Raw genomic sequence first — 12,176 nt, 5'->3', positions numbered from 1 at the left:
CTATATATAGGAGGGCCAAGGGGGGGGGCGCCGGCCCTAGGAGATCCAATCTCCTAGGGGGGTGCGGCCAAGGGGGAGGAATCCCTCCTCCCCAAGGCACCTAGGAGGTGCCTTCCCCCTTTAGGACTCTTCCCTTCCTTGAAACCCTAGGCGCATGGGCCTCTTGGGGCTGGTGCCCTTGGCCCATGTAGGCCAAGGCGCACCCCCTACAGCCCATGTGGCCCCCCGGGACAGGTGGCCCCACCCGGTGGGCCCCCGGGACCCTTCCGGTGGTCCCGGTACAATACCGGTAACCCGAAACTTGTCCCGATGCCTGAAATAGTACTTCCTATATATAATTCTTTACCTCCGGACCATTCCGGAACTCCTCGTGACATCCGGGATCTCATCCGGGACTCCGAACAACATTCGGGTTACTGCATATACATATCCCTACAACCCTAGCGTCACCGAACCTTAAGTGTGTAGACCCTACGGGTTCGGGAGACATGTAGACATGACCGAGATCGCTCTCCGGTCAATAACCAACAGTGGGATCTGGATACCCATGTTGGCTCCCACATGCTCCTCGATGATCTCATCGGATGAACCACGATGTCGAGGATTCAAACAACCCCGTATACAATTCCCTTTGTCAATCGGTATGTTACTTGCTCGAGATCCGATCGTCGGTATCCCAATACCTCGTTCAATCTCGTTACCAGCAAGTCACTTTACTCGTACCGTAATGCATGATCCCGTGACCAAACACTTGGTCACTTTGAGCTCATTATGATGATGCATTACTGAGTGGGCCCGTGATACCTCTCCGTCATACAGAGTGACAAATCCCCGTCTTGATCCATGTCAACCCAACAGACACTTTCGGAGATACCCGTAGTATACCTTTATAGTCACCCAGTTACGTTGTGACGTTTGGCACACCCAAAGCACTCCTACGGTATCCGGGAGTTACACGATCTCATGGTCTAAGGAAAAGATACTTGACATTGGAAAACTCTAGCAAACGAACTATACGATCTTGTGCTATGTTTAGGATTGGGTCTTGTCCATCACATCATTCTCCTAATGATGTGATCCTCGTTATCAATGACATCCAATGTCCATAGTCAGGAAACCATGACTATCTGTTGATCAACGAGCTAGTCAACTAGAGGCTTACTAGGGACATGTTGGTGTCTATTATTCACACGTGTATTACGATTTCCGGATAATACAGTTATAGCATGAATAAAGACAATTATCATGAACAAAGAAATATAATAATAATGCTTTTATTATTGCATCTAGGGCATATTTCCAACATCAAGCTCAGGCCTCCTTGCTGCAGCAGTTCACCCAGGAGTTCATGTCGACGCGAGCCGCCATCCGGGTGAGTCCTTCATTCTTGGCCGCTTCGATCTCTTGATTTCTTCCGTGGGGGCACGTCATCGCACCCACAGGGTGTAGTCCCCGAGATTTGGGCCGACTGCTGCGCAGTCGGGTCGAATCTTTCTTGACGACTACCTTATTTTTGCTTCATGTCTGAACTTCCAGGAATATCATAACTCCCGTGCTGCCGCCTTCAACTCCCAAGCTCGGGAGTTGAGTCAAAGGACCGACGACCTGGCCGATAGCCGAAGTAAGTGCTTGATCTTGTCTGTCTTCCTGTGGGGGCGCGTCAGCGCACCCACTGGGTGTAGTCCCCGAGATTCAGGCCGGCTGCTGAGCAGTCGGGTCGGATCTTCCTTGGTGACTTTTCCTTATTGGTTTTTCTTTTTCTTTGTCTTCAGGGGCCAACGCCGACTTGAGGAAGGAGCTCGGCGAAGCGCAGGCCGCCCTTCATACCAAGGATGCTGAGTATGCAGCCTTGGTCCAGGAGCGTGACCACTGGCGAAGAAGCTGGCCGACCAAGAGGGGAGCCACAAGGCGGCCCTGTAGAAAGCGCAGGATAGCGAGGCCACTCTGAAGGCAGAGTTTGAGACTGAGGCGGCAAGCTGGGCTGAGACCCGGCGAGCGCTGGATGAAGGCTTCGGCCGCATCGAGGACTTGATCGACGGTAAGCCGCCTTCCTCTCTCCTCTCCTGCCCCTTGTCACCTGGGTCTTGGCCTAACCTGTGCTGCTGCCTATTTTCTTGTGCAGACTACTTCCCCGGCTACTCCGCCTTCGCCGCCCAAAGCCATCGAGGCCCATCGGCGAGGCGCGCCGTCAGGCGGGGGCCAACATCGCGCCGGATGCGAACCGGACGCTTGAGGAGCAGCTCTTGGCTGTCCAGGCGCGGTTGCAGCCGGCTCATCGGATGCTTCGCCGGCTCCAACGTGCCGGGGCGCAGGTGTTGGCCGCCCTCTGGCCCGGCGAGACGATCCCCCGCACCCCAAGCCGGACTGCCGACTGGCTGGAGGTCGCAGTCGGTCGCTTTGAGGCTTGGAAGGCGTCGGCGGCCCGTCTCGGAGCCGGGCGGGCGTTGGAGTTCGTTCGGGCTTGGTACCCAGGGCTGAACCTGGACCAGCTGCGCACTTGGCGGCTGGAGGCCGACGCGGAGCTGGAGGAGGTGCGGCCGGCTAATCGCCAGCGTGCTTGACGATCGCCGAGTGCACCGACATCAGCATTTTTGCGCCTGAAATCAATGATGACGGCGTTGCCAGCCGGAGGAGTGGTTCGGGCTGAACCCGGCGGTGGGCGAGGACTCGCAGAGGAGATCGCCTCCAGCGACGAAGGCGAAGATGACGAAGAAGAGGACGGTGAAGACGTCGAGCCGGCCAGTGGAACAACCGGCCGGCCTCAGGCTGACCGTGCCTCCAGCAACGAGGTGCGTGGAAGCGCGCCCTCTGCGGGAGGCGGTGATCAAGCCGAGGTTCGCCAGCCGGCCACTCCTTCAGCCGGCACAACCGTCTCCGCCGACCAGCCCGGCTCGTCGGTCGCTCCGCCAGCTTGACCTGCCGTCCTTATTTTTCCTGCTTGTTGCCTTTTGAACAATCTTTATTAAGCTTTCGCAGTTCCACCCACTGGGGGTGTATCCAAACTATGTTGAATGCTGGCCTCTGAGGTCTTTTATGTAAATATTATTATGTGCATGTTTGGTTTCCATTCGCGTATGCTTTTTATCCTTAGGCTTTTTCCTTTGCCGCCTTCCCTCTTTGGGGAGGCAAGTACTTGAGCTTTCTTGGATTGAAGTGAAGTGAATGGAAACCGGCCGGCCGGCTACTCTGGTAGCCAGTCGGCGGTGGAGAAAAACCGGCTTTTGTTATATTAGTCCGTTAGTCCCTAGCCGTTTTTCGTGTGGGCGCTCCTTTCCTGCCTTTAACTCTTGCCAGCCGGACAGCCGGTTCTTCGAATGCGACTTTTGGCAAGAGAAGGCTTGGGTCGGCACACTACTTGTCTGACCGCGGGTAGGACTTCTAATATAACTCCAGTCGGCCAGTCCCCGGGCCGACTAGTCGAACCCGGTGCCGGACGGAACAAGTAAATGAAATGACAAGGTCATAAGCATGATACTTTTCATTCATAGATAAAAGATGGCAGTCCCCGAGCCCTCCTCGGGGGGCCTATTGTCTCGTACTTAATACAAAAGTTAGCGTGATACATACTGCATTTCAACTGTAAAATCTTCGAAGGAGGTTGGCGTTCCATGGTCGTTCCGACTCCTTGCCGGAGTCGTCTCTCTTGCGTGCCTTCGGCTTCTGTGCGTCGATCAGGTAGTAGGAGTCGTTGCCTAGAGCTCTGCTGATGACGAAGGGGCCTTCCCAAGGGGCCGAGAGCTTGTGCTGGCCGGCTGTTCGCTGGATCAGCCGGAGCACAAGATCGCCCTCTTGGAAAGATCTTGGCCTGACCTTCCGACTGTGGTAGCGGCGCAAACCCTGCTGGTAGATGGCAGACCGGCTGAGGGCTAACAGCCGGCCTTCTTCCAGCAGGTCGACGCCGTCTTCTCGTGCTTCCTTGGCCTCCCGCTTCCGTGTACATGGTTACTCGAGGCGAGTCGAACTCGATGTCAGTTGGGATGACCGCCTCGGCACCATACACAAGGAAGAAAGGGGTGAAGCCGGTTGACTTGTTTGGTGTAGTGCGCAGACTCCAGAGGACAGCCGGCAGGAGATCGAGCCAACAGCCGGCTGAGCGCTCCAGAGGTACGCCCAGCCGGGGCTTGATGCCGGAGAGGATGAGGCCGTTGGCTCGCTCGACCTGGCCGTTTGACTGCGGGTGGGCGACGGACGCTAAGTCCAGCCGGATACCTTGGGCTGCGCAGAAACGTGCCAAGGCTCCTTTGGCAAAATTCGTGCCATTGTCGGTGATGATGCTGTGTGGCACGCCGTACCGAGTTGTTATGTCTGCGATGAATGTCACAGCAGTCGGCCCATTCAGCTTCTTGATCGGCTTTGCCTCAATCCACTTGGTGAATTTGTCCACGGCGACGAGCAAATGCGTCATGCCGCCGCGCGCCGTCTTGAATGGGCCCACCATGTCCAGTCCCCAAACGGCGAAGGGCCAGGTGAGGGGAATGGTCTTGAGTGCCGAAGCCGGCATGTGTTGCTTGGAGCTGAAGAGTTGGCACCCTTTGCAATATTTAACTAATTCTTTGGCGTCATCCAAAGCAGTCGGCCAGAAGAAACCATGGCGGAAAGCTTTGGCGACGAGTGATCTTGAAGCCGCATGGTGGCCGCATTCTCCTTGGTGAATGTCTCTGAGGATTGCAATGCCCTTCTCTTGCTCGACGCACCGTTGGAGGACTCCAGTGACACTGCGCTTGACGAGTTCTCTGTTGACGATTGTGTATGCTCCGGCTCGACGTTGGACTTGTCTTGCCTCTGTTTCGTCAGCCGGCAGATCTTGGTTTACTAGGAAGTTGAGGATGGACTGAGCCCATGACGGAGCCGCGACTTCTCCTACTGCCAATGTGGCTACTGCCACCAGGGTGGGCGGGCTGGGTGGTGAAATGCTGGAGTCGGCCGCCGGCTGTTGTGTTGGTGCAGTCCCCGGGCCGGCTACCACAGTCCCCGGCCGGGTTGGCAGTCCCCGAGCCGGTTGCCGAAGTCCCCGGGCCGACTACTGAAGTCCCGGGGTCGCCTGCTTGGTTCTTCGAGCCGGACCCGGCCGCGTCGGGGTCAGGCGGTACAAGATGGAATCGGACTCTGGAGACGGCTTGATGGACGGCTTGAGGAGGCGTTGTAGAGCGACGCCGGTTGGTATTGCTTGCCGAGTGGAGCCTATTCGAGCCAGGGCATCGGCTGGCTCGTTGTCGGCTCGCGGTACGTGGAGGAACTCGCATCCTTCAAAGTATCCGCTGAGTTGTTGAACCAGGAAGCGGTAGCTTGCCATATTTGCGTCCTTGGCGTCCCAGTCGCCGGATGATTGCTGAACCACCAAGTCTGAGTCGCCATAACATAGGATCCGGCGGATGCCGAGTTCCTTGGCAAGCCGGAGCCCGTGTATGAGTGCCTCGTACTCGGCTACATTGTTGGAGGCGGCAAAGTGAATCTGCAGCGTGTATCTGAGCTTGTCGCCTTTGGGAGAGGTAAGGACGACGCCGGCTCCCAAGCCGGTGCGCATCTTGGACCCGTCAAAGTGCATGCGCCAATGGGTGGAGTCGGGAGCCGGCGGCAGGTACTGGGTCTCGGCCCAGTCGACGAGGAAGTCGGCCAGTGCTTGGGACTTGATGGCGGTGCGGGGCTGGTAGAAGATTGTGTAAGGGGCCAGCTCGATGGCCCATTTCGCCACCCGGCCGGATGTCCCGGCTGCCTATGATCTCGGCCAGCGGGGCGGTGCATACGACCGTGATGGGATGCTCTTGAAAGTAGGGCTTCAGCTTCTTGGCGGTGAAGTACACGCCGTAACACATCTTCTGGTAGTGCGGGTAGTTCTGCTTTGAAGCGGACAGCACCTCGCTCAAATAATACACCGGCCTCTGGACCGGCTGGGCTCGGCCTTCTTCTGGGCGTTGGACTACGATGACGGTGCTGACCACCCGGCTGGTTGCGGCAATGTAAAGGAGCATGGGCTCTTTCTCAGTCGGCGCCGCTAGGACGGGCGGCGTGGCCAGCATCTTCTTCAGCTCGTGAAAAGCTTGGTCGGCCTGGTCGTTCCACTCGAAGTGAGTGCTCTTCTTCATGAGGCGGTAGAGGGGGAGAGCTTTCTCTCCGAGCCGGCTGATGAAGCGGTTCAAGGAGGCCAAGCATCCGGTGAACTTTTGGATGTCTCGAAGCTTGGTGGGGATCGCCATTCTCTCGATGGCCTTGATCTTCACCGGGTTGCATTCGATGCCGCGTTCGGAGACCAGGAAGCCTAGGAGCTGGCCGGCTGGCACTCCGAACACGCATTTCTCGGGGTTGAGCTTGATTTGGAACCGGCGTAGGTTCTCAAACATGTTTCTTTGAGGTCTTCCAGCAAGGTGCCGCGCTTCTCTGTCTTCACCACAATGTCGTCCACGTAGACGTGAGGCATTTCTGCCGAGTTGCTTGAGGAGGCACTTCTGCATGCAACGCTGAAAAGTGGCACCGGCATTTCTTAAGCCGAATGTCATAGTCAGGTAGCAGAAGGCTCCAAATGGCGTGATGAAGGCGGTCTTCAGGCGGTCGTCCGGATCTAGCTTTATCTGGTGATATCCTGAGTAAGCATCCAAGAAACTCAACAGCTCGCATCCGGCCGTGGAGTCTATCACTTGGTCAATCCTCGGCAGGGCAAAGGGATCTTTAGGGCAGGCCTTGTTGAGGCTTGTGTAGTCTATACACATGCGCCACTTGTTGTTCTTCTTTAACACGAGGACCGGGTTGGCAAGCCACTCTGGAAAGAAGACTTCCATAATGAAGCCGGCTGCCAGAAGCCGGGCTATCTCCTCCCCTACAATCCTTCTCTTTTCCTCTGATAGTCGGCGGAGGGGCTGCTTGACTGGTTTCGCGTCTTTCGGACGTGTAGTTTGTGCTCGGCGAATTCCTTCGGAACACCCGGCATGTCCTTGGGGGACCATGCAAAGATGTCCCGATTCTCACGGAGGAAATCGGCGAGCTCGCCTTCCTATTTGCTGTTCAGGCTTGCCCCGATGACGGCAAACCTCTCGGGGTGCTCGGGGTCAAGGGGTATCTTCTTGGTTTCTTTGGCCGGCTGGAAAGATCCTTGGGCATCATACTCCTTGGGGTCGGGGGACTGGTTCGGCTGCTTGCTGGCCATGGCCACGACCCGGTCCAACATCTTCTTCTCTTCGGCAATCACAAGGGACTCGGCCAGCCGGCTGCTGGCGGCAGCGCACTCGGAAGACTTCTTGTAATCGCCGGCTACGGTGATGACGCCCTTGGAACTTGGTATCTTCATCTTGAGGTATGCATAGTGGGGAACTGCCATGAACCTGGCCAAGGCGGGTCGGCCAAGCAACGCGTGGTAGGGGCTCTCCAGGTCCACCACTTCAAACCAGATTGCTTCCCGGCGGAAATGCTCCTTGTCCCCAAAGAGTACATCAATCTTGATCTTGCCAATGGGGGCGCAGGACAAGCCGGGTACGATGCCATGAAACACTGTCCGAGTAGGCATGAGCTGCTTCGTCTTGACATTTAGCTTCTCCAGGGTGTCACGGTACAGGATGTTGATGCTGCTCCCGCCGTCTATCAGCACGCGGGAGAAGCGGGCAGCGCGTCTGTCCGTCGCGAGGGTGGCTTCCAGGACCAACGCATAAGAGCCGGGAGACGGCATCACCTCTGGATGGTCGGCCCGGCTCCAGCTGATGGGTTTTTCTGACCAATGCATGTGTCCGGCGGGGTTGGCAGCGACCACGCTGACTTCCTGGTGCTCTCGGCGTTTGCCGCGCCGGTCTTCGAGCTGGCTTGTAAAGACGATGTAGGTTGCTTGCTCGTCGGGGAATTCGTCGTGCACGGCTCCGACTGCGGGCCGAGCGGCCGGAGGCGGCGGGCCGGCAGGCGGAGGCGGCCGAGCCCCTCGCCTTTAGAGATTCGGGTGAGCCAATGGCACTTCCGGGTTGTGTGGTTGGACGGCTTCGCGCCGCTATGGAATTTGCACGGGGCGTCGAGAGTTTGCTCGTAGGAGAAAGCCGGCTGCCAAGCCGGCCGGCCGCCCTTGGGCTTCTTGGGCGCGGTCGCCCTTCAGGCAGCGCGTCTTCGACCGTGGCCACCTGCCGACTGGCGGGAGGCGGCGCAGGGCCCTTGCGCTTGTGGTCGTTCGGGTGTGGGCGTCGGCCGGAATCCCCTGCCGGCGTCTTGGGCGCCGGGTTGAGTACTTTCCCGGACGCGTCTACCGAGCTCGGTCTTCATCGAAGAGTCGGCGGTGGCGTATTTGTCGCTATGTCCAGAAGCTCGTCGAGGGTAGTCGGCTCGTCGCAGAGGAGCTTGTGCTTGAGGAGGGTGCCTTCTCGGCACCGGCAGTGAAGTATTCGATGGCTTGCACCTCGTGCACCCCTTCGCAAGAATTGCGGAGCTCGGCCCAACGCGTGAGGTAGTCGCGAGTGGACTCGGCTGGGCCCTGTACGCACAGGGAGAGCTGCCTGGGCTTGGGGGCCCGCTTGTAGGTGCTGGTGAAGTTGCGGATGAAAGCTTCGGTGAAATCTAGCCAGCTGTTGATGCTGAGAGGCTTGAGGCTGTTGAGCCAGGTCCGCGCCGTGCCTTGCAGCATGAGGGGCACGTACTTCACGGCAACGCGCCGGTTGCCGTTGGCTATGCTGACCGCCGTGGAGTAGTCGATCAACCAATCTTCCGGCTTCACGGAGCCGTTGTACTTGGGCGTGTCTCTTGGGAGCGAGAACCCTTTGGGGAAAGGCTCGTCGCGGATGCGGGGGCCGAAACAAGGCGGGCCGACATCGTCTTCTTCTTCCAGCGCCAGGGATCGCGCCAGGCGGTCGATCCGATGGCGGGCGTTGTTCTCGCCGACTCCTTCGCGGCGACCTAGTCGGCCGCTGAGAGTCGGGTGCGCCACTGGCGGAGGGGTGGGATATCTCTCTCCACGGGGTCGAGGCGGAGGCGGGTTGCCCCGCCATTCCATGGCTCGGGGATGGTCGTCCGCGTCTCGCTCGATGGAGATTCGGGTCCGGCTTCGGCTGGCCGCCAGCTCTTTCTCGCGCCGCGCGCGGGCGTTTCTCGTAGTCGGTGTCCGGGACGTCGCGCCATGATCTTGGCACGGGGGAGGGCTTCCCGCGCGGGCGTCGGCTTCGTGCCGCCGTGCGGCCGCGTCAATCAGTTGCTGGATGCGCCGGGTCATGTGGGGGAGTTCTTCGGCCTCCAAGCCGTCCAACTCGTCCACGGCCGCCTGGGCGGCACGCAAGTTCTCGAGCGGAGTGGCATAGACCGGGCGGTCGACTCCCACATGTCGGCGATGACGGCGCCGCGTTGCTTGACAATGCCGGCCCGGCTTGGCCCGCCCGGGGCCGGCGTGCCGAAGGCGGCGCGGTCAGCTTCGCGCTGGTAGGCCTCAGTGAGGCGTCTCACGGAAGCCAGCCTCCGGCCCTCTGCGAGGAGGGCGAGGCGGCGCGCCTCCAGTGCTTCGTCGTCGGCATCAGCCGGGAGGGGGGTGGACAAGTCGTGGGCCGCCGCGTGCGGGGCGTCGTGGGCGCTCTCGTCGGCCGGGCCGCCGTGGCCGACGACCATCACTTCGGTGGTGACAGTATCGCGGCCGTCGGTCCGAGGAAGCGGGTCGTTGTAGATCGCGACGTTGGTGGGGAAGGTGTCGAAGGAGGCCGTGTCGGAGTCGACAGGCATCGGGTCGGTGGAGCCAACCGACTCCAGATCCACAGCGGGCTCGCTGGAGACATGGAGCTGGCCGAGGAGGTTGGCGAGGTGGTCGGTGCCCGCATCGGAGGCGAGCTCGTCGGAGATGAGGGTTTCGTCGAGGAGATCTGGCGAGGCTGCTCGCCGCGCAGATGCTGGTGACGCCTTGCAGCGCGTCGTGGCAAGCGCCATCGGGCGTGCCGGGCTGGCTACGCTCGCTGGGAGGAAGAGGGTTCCCGTCCAGAACAGGTCTCCGGACGACGGTGCACCTGGCCCCACGGTGGGCGCCAAATGTCGGGTGGTAGGTGCGACATATGCCAACGGGTGGCTTATCATTGTGGGAGCCAGTAAGACGTCGCCGGTGCCTGGAAACGGGATGAGGCGAAGACATGCACGCCGGCGAATCTTACCCAGCTTCGGGGCTCTCCGTGGAGATAACACCCCTACTGCTGCTCTGCGGGGTCTCCGCATGATCACTAGATGGACAAGTAGCTACACAATGCTCCTTGAGCTGTTCGGTGGGAGGAGGAAGAAGGGCACGGCTAGCTTGCTTCTTCTCCTTGTGTGGTGTCTAAAACTAGCTGGGGGTCCAACCCTTTGCATGGGTGCCCCGGGGGGTTTATATAGGCCTACCCCCCGGGGTACAATGGTAATCCGGCTAGGCGTGGGGCCCAGCCATCCGTGTCTTCGCTCTCCGGCTTCTGCGCCGGCTGCTAGGGCCCACCGGCTAGTGGGTCCCACCGGCTGCCGGCTCCCTGGTCGACAGGCAGGCCCCACTGTCCAGGGCCTTGTCGGTGGCTGGTTACTATTGCTCAATCTTGGTGACGAGGGCTTCGCCGAGGTAAGCATGGCTACAGTGCTGCCGTCCGGCGGGTGACCACTGTAGCCTCACCGCGTCTTGTCTCCTTAATGGGGCGTCTCCTTCGAGGGGGTGGCAAGCCGGCTGGAGAGAGCCGGCTCCGTCTCGGGCTGACTGGGGGGAGGCCAGGCCGCCTTCAGGTGTCTCTCTGCCTGAAGGGGCCCACCGCCCGTGGGCCGTACTGGTAGCCCGTCGTGGATGACATCAGGGTCAGTGTGGCAACAGTGCCGCGCCGGACGGGTCATGGCCACCCGTACGGCGCACTGTGCCAGGCGCGCTCCGGGATTCGGGGGTGGCAGGCTTCACTGTAGCCACGCCCCGTCACATCGCCGTTATGTGGATGCAGACTTTGGGGGGTACGGCTTGACCGATTTATGGGAGCCGGCCTTGGAGTCGGCCTTCTCGCGGCCGGCTTCTCGAGCCGGCCCTCCCGCGGCTTTCTTCATGAGGGCTAAAGTCGGGGCCTTCCGATAGCTGGCCTGGGAGACACGGCAAGGGGAAGGCGGCCCCATGTCTTGGATTCTTGAAGGCCGGATCGGCTCGTAATTTTTTCAGAAGGGCCAGGGGGAGCCGGCTAGGCTACCCATGGAAATTATTAAATCATGCTCCGACTTCATCACATAACGGTTCACCATACGTGCATGCTACGGGAATCACAAACTTTAACACAAGTATTTCTCAAATTCACAACTACTCAACTAGCACAACTTTAATATCACCATCTTCATATCTCAAAACAATTATCAAGCATCAAACTTCTCATAGCATTCAACACACTCATAAGAAAGTTTTTACTATTCTTGAATACCAAGCATATTAGGATTATTTAAGCAAATTACCATGCTATTTAAGACCTCAAAATAATCTAAGTGAAGCATGAGAGATCAATAGTTTCTATAAAACAATTCCACCACCGTGCTCTAAAAAATATAAGTGAAGTACTAGAGCAAAACTATATAACTCAAATGATATAAGCGAAGCACATAGAGTATTCTAACAAATTCCAAATCATGTATGGCTCTCTCAAAAGGTGTGTACAGCAAGGATGATTGTGGTAAACTAACAAATAAAGACTCAAATAATACAAGACGCTCCAAGCAAAACACATATCATGTGGTGAATAAAAATATAGCTCCAAGTAAAGTTACCGATAGAAGTAGACGAAAGAGGGGATGCCTTCCGGGGCATCCCCAAGCTTTGGCTTTTAGGTGTCCTTAGATTATCTTGGGGGTGCCATGGGCATCCCCAAGCTTAGGCTCTTGCCACTCCTTGTTCCATAATCCATCAAATCTTTACCCAAAACTTGAAAACTTCACAACACAAAACTTAAAGTAGAAAATCTCGTGAGCTCCGTTAGCGAAAGAAAACAAAAGACCACTTCAAGGTACTGTAATGAACTCATTCTTTATTTATATTGGTGTTAAACCTACTGTATTCCAACTTCTCTATGGTTTATAAACTATTTTACTAGCCATAGATTCATCAAAATAAGCAAACAACACACGAAAAACAGAATCTGTCAAAAACAGAACAGTCTGTAGTAATCTGTAGCTAGCGCAAGATCTGGAACCCCAAAAATTCTAAAATAAATTGCTGGACGTGAGTGAATTTATCTATTAATCATCTGAAAAAAAATTAACTA

Source organism: Triticum urartu, chromosome 5 (genome assembly GCF_003073215.2).
Source record: "Triticum urartu cultivar G1812 chromosome 5, Tu2.1, whole genome shotgun sequence".
In the NCBI taxonomy this organism is placed as follows: Eukaryota; Viridiplantae; Streptophyta; class Magnoliopsida; order Poales; family Poaceae; genus Triticum; species Triticum urartu.
Note: the sequence above shows the minus strand (reverse complement) of the source record.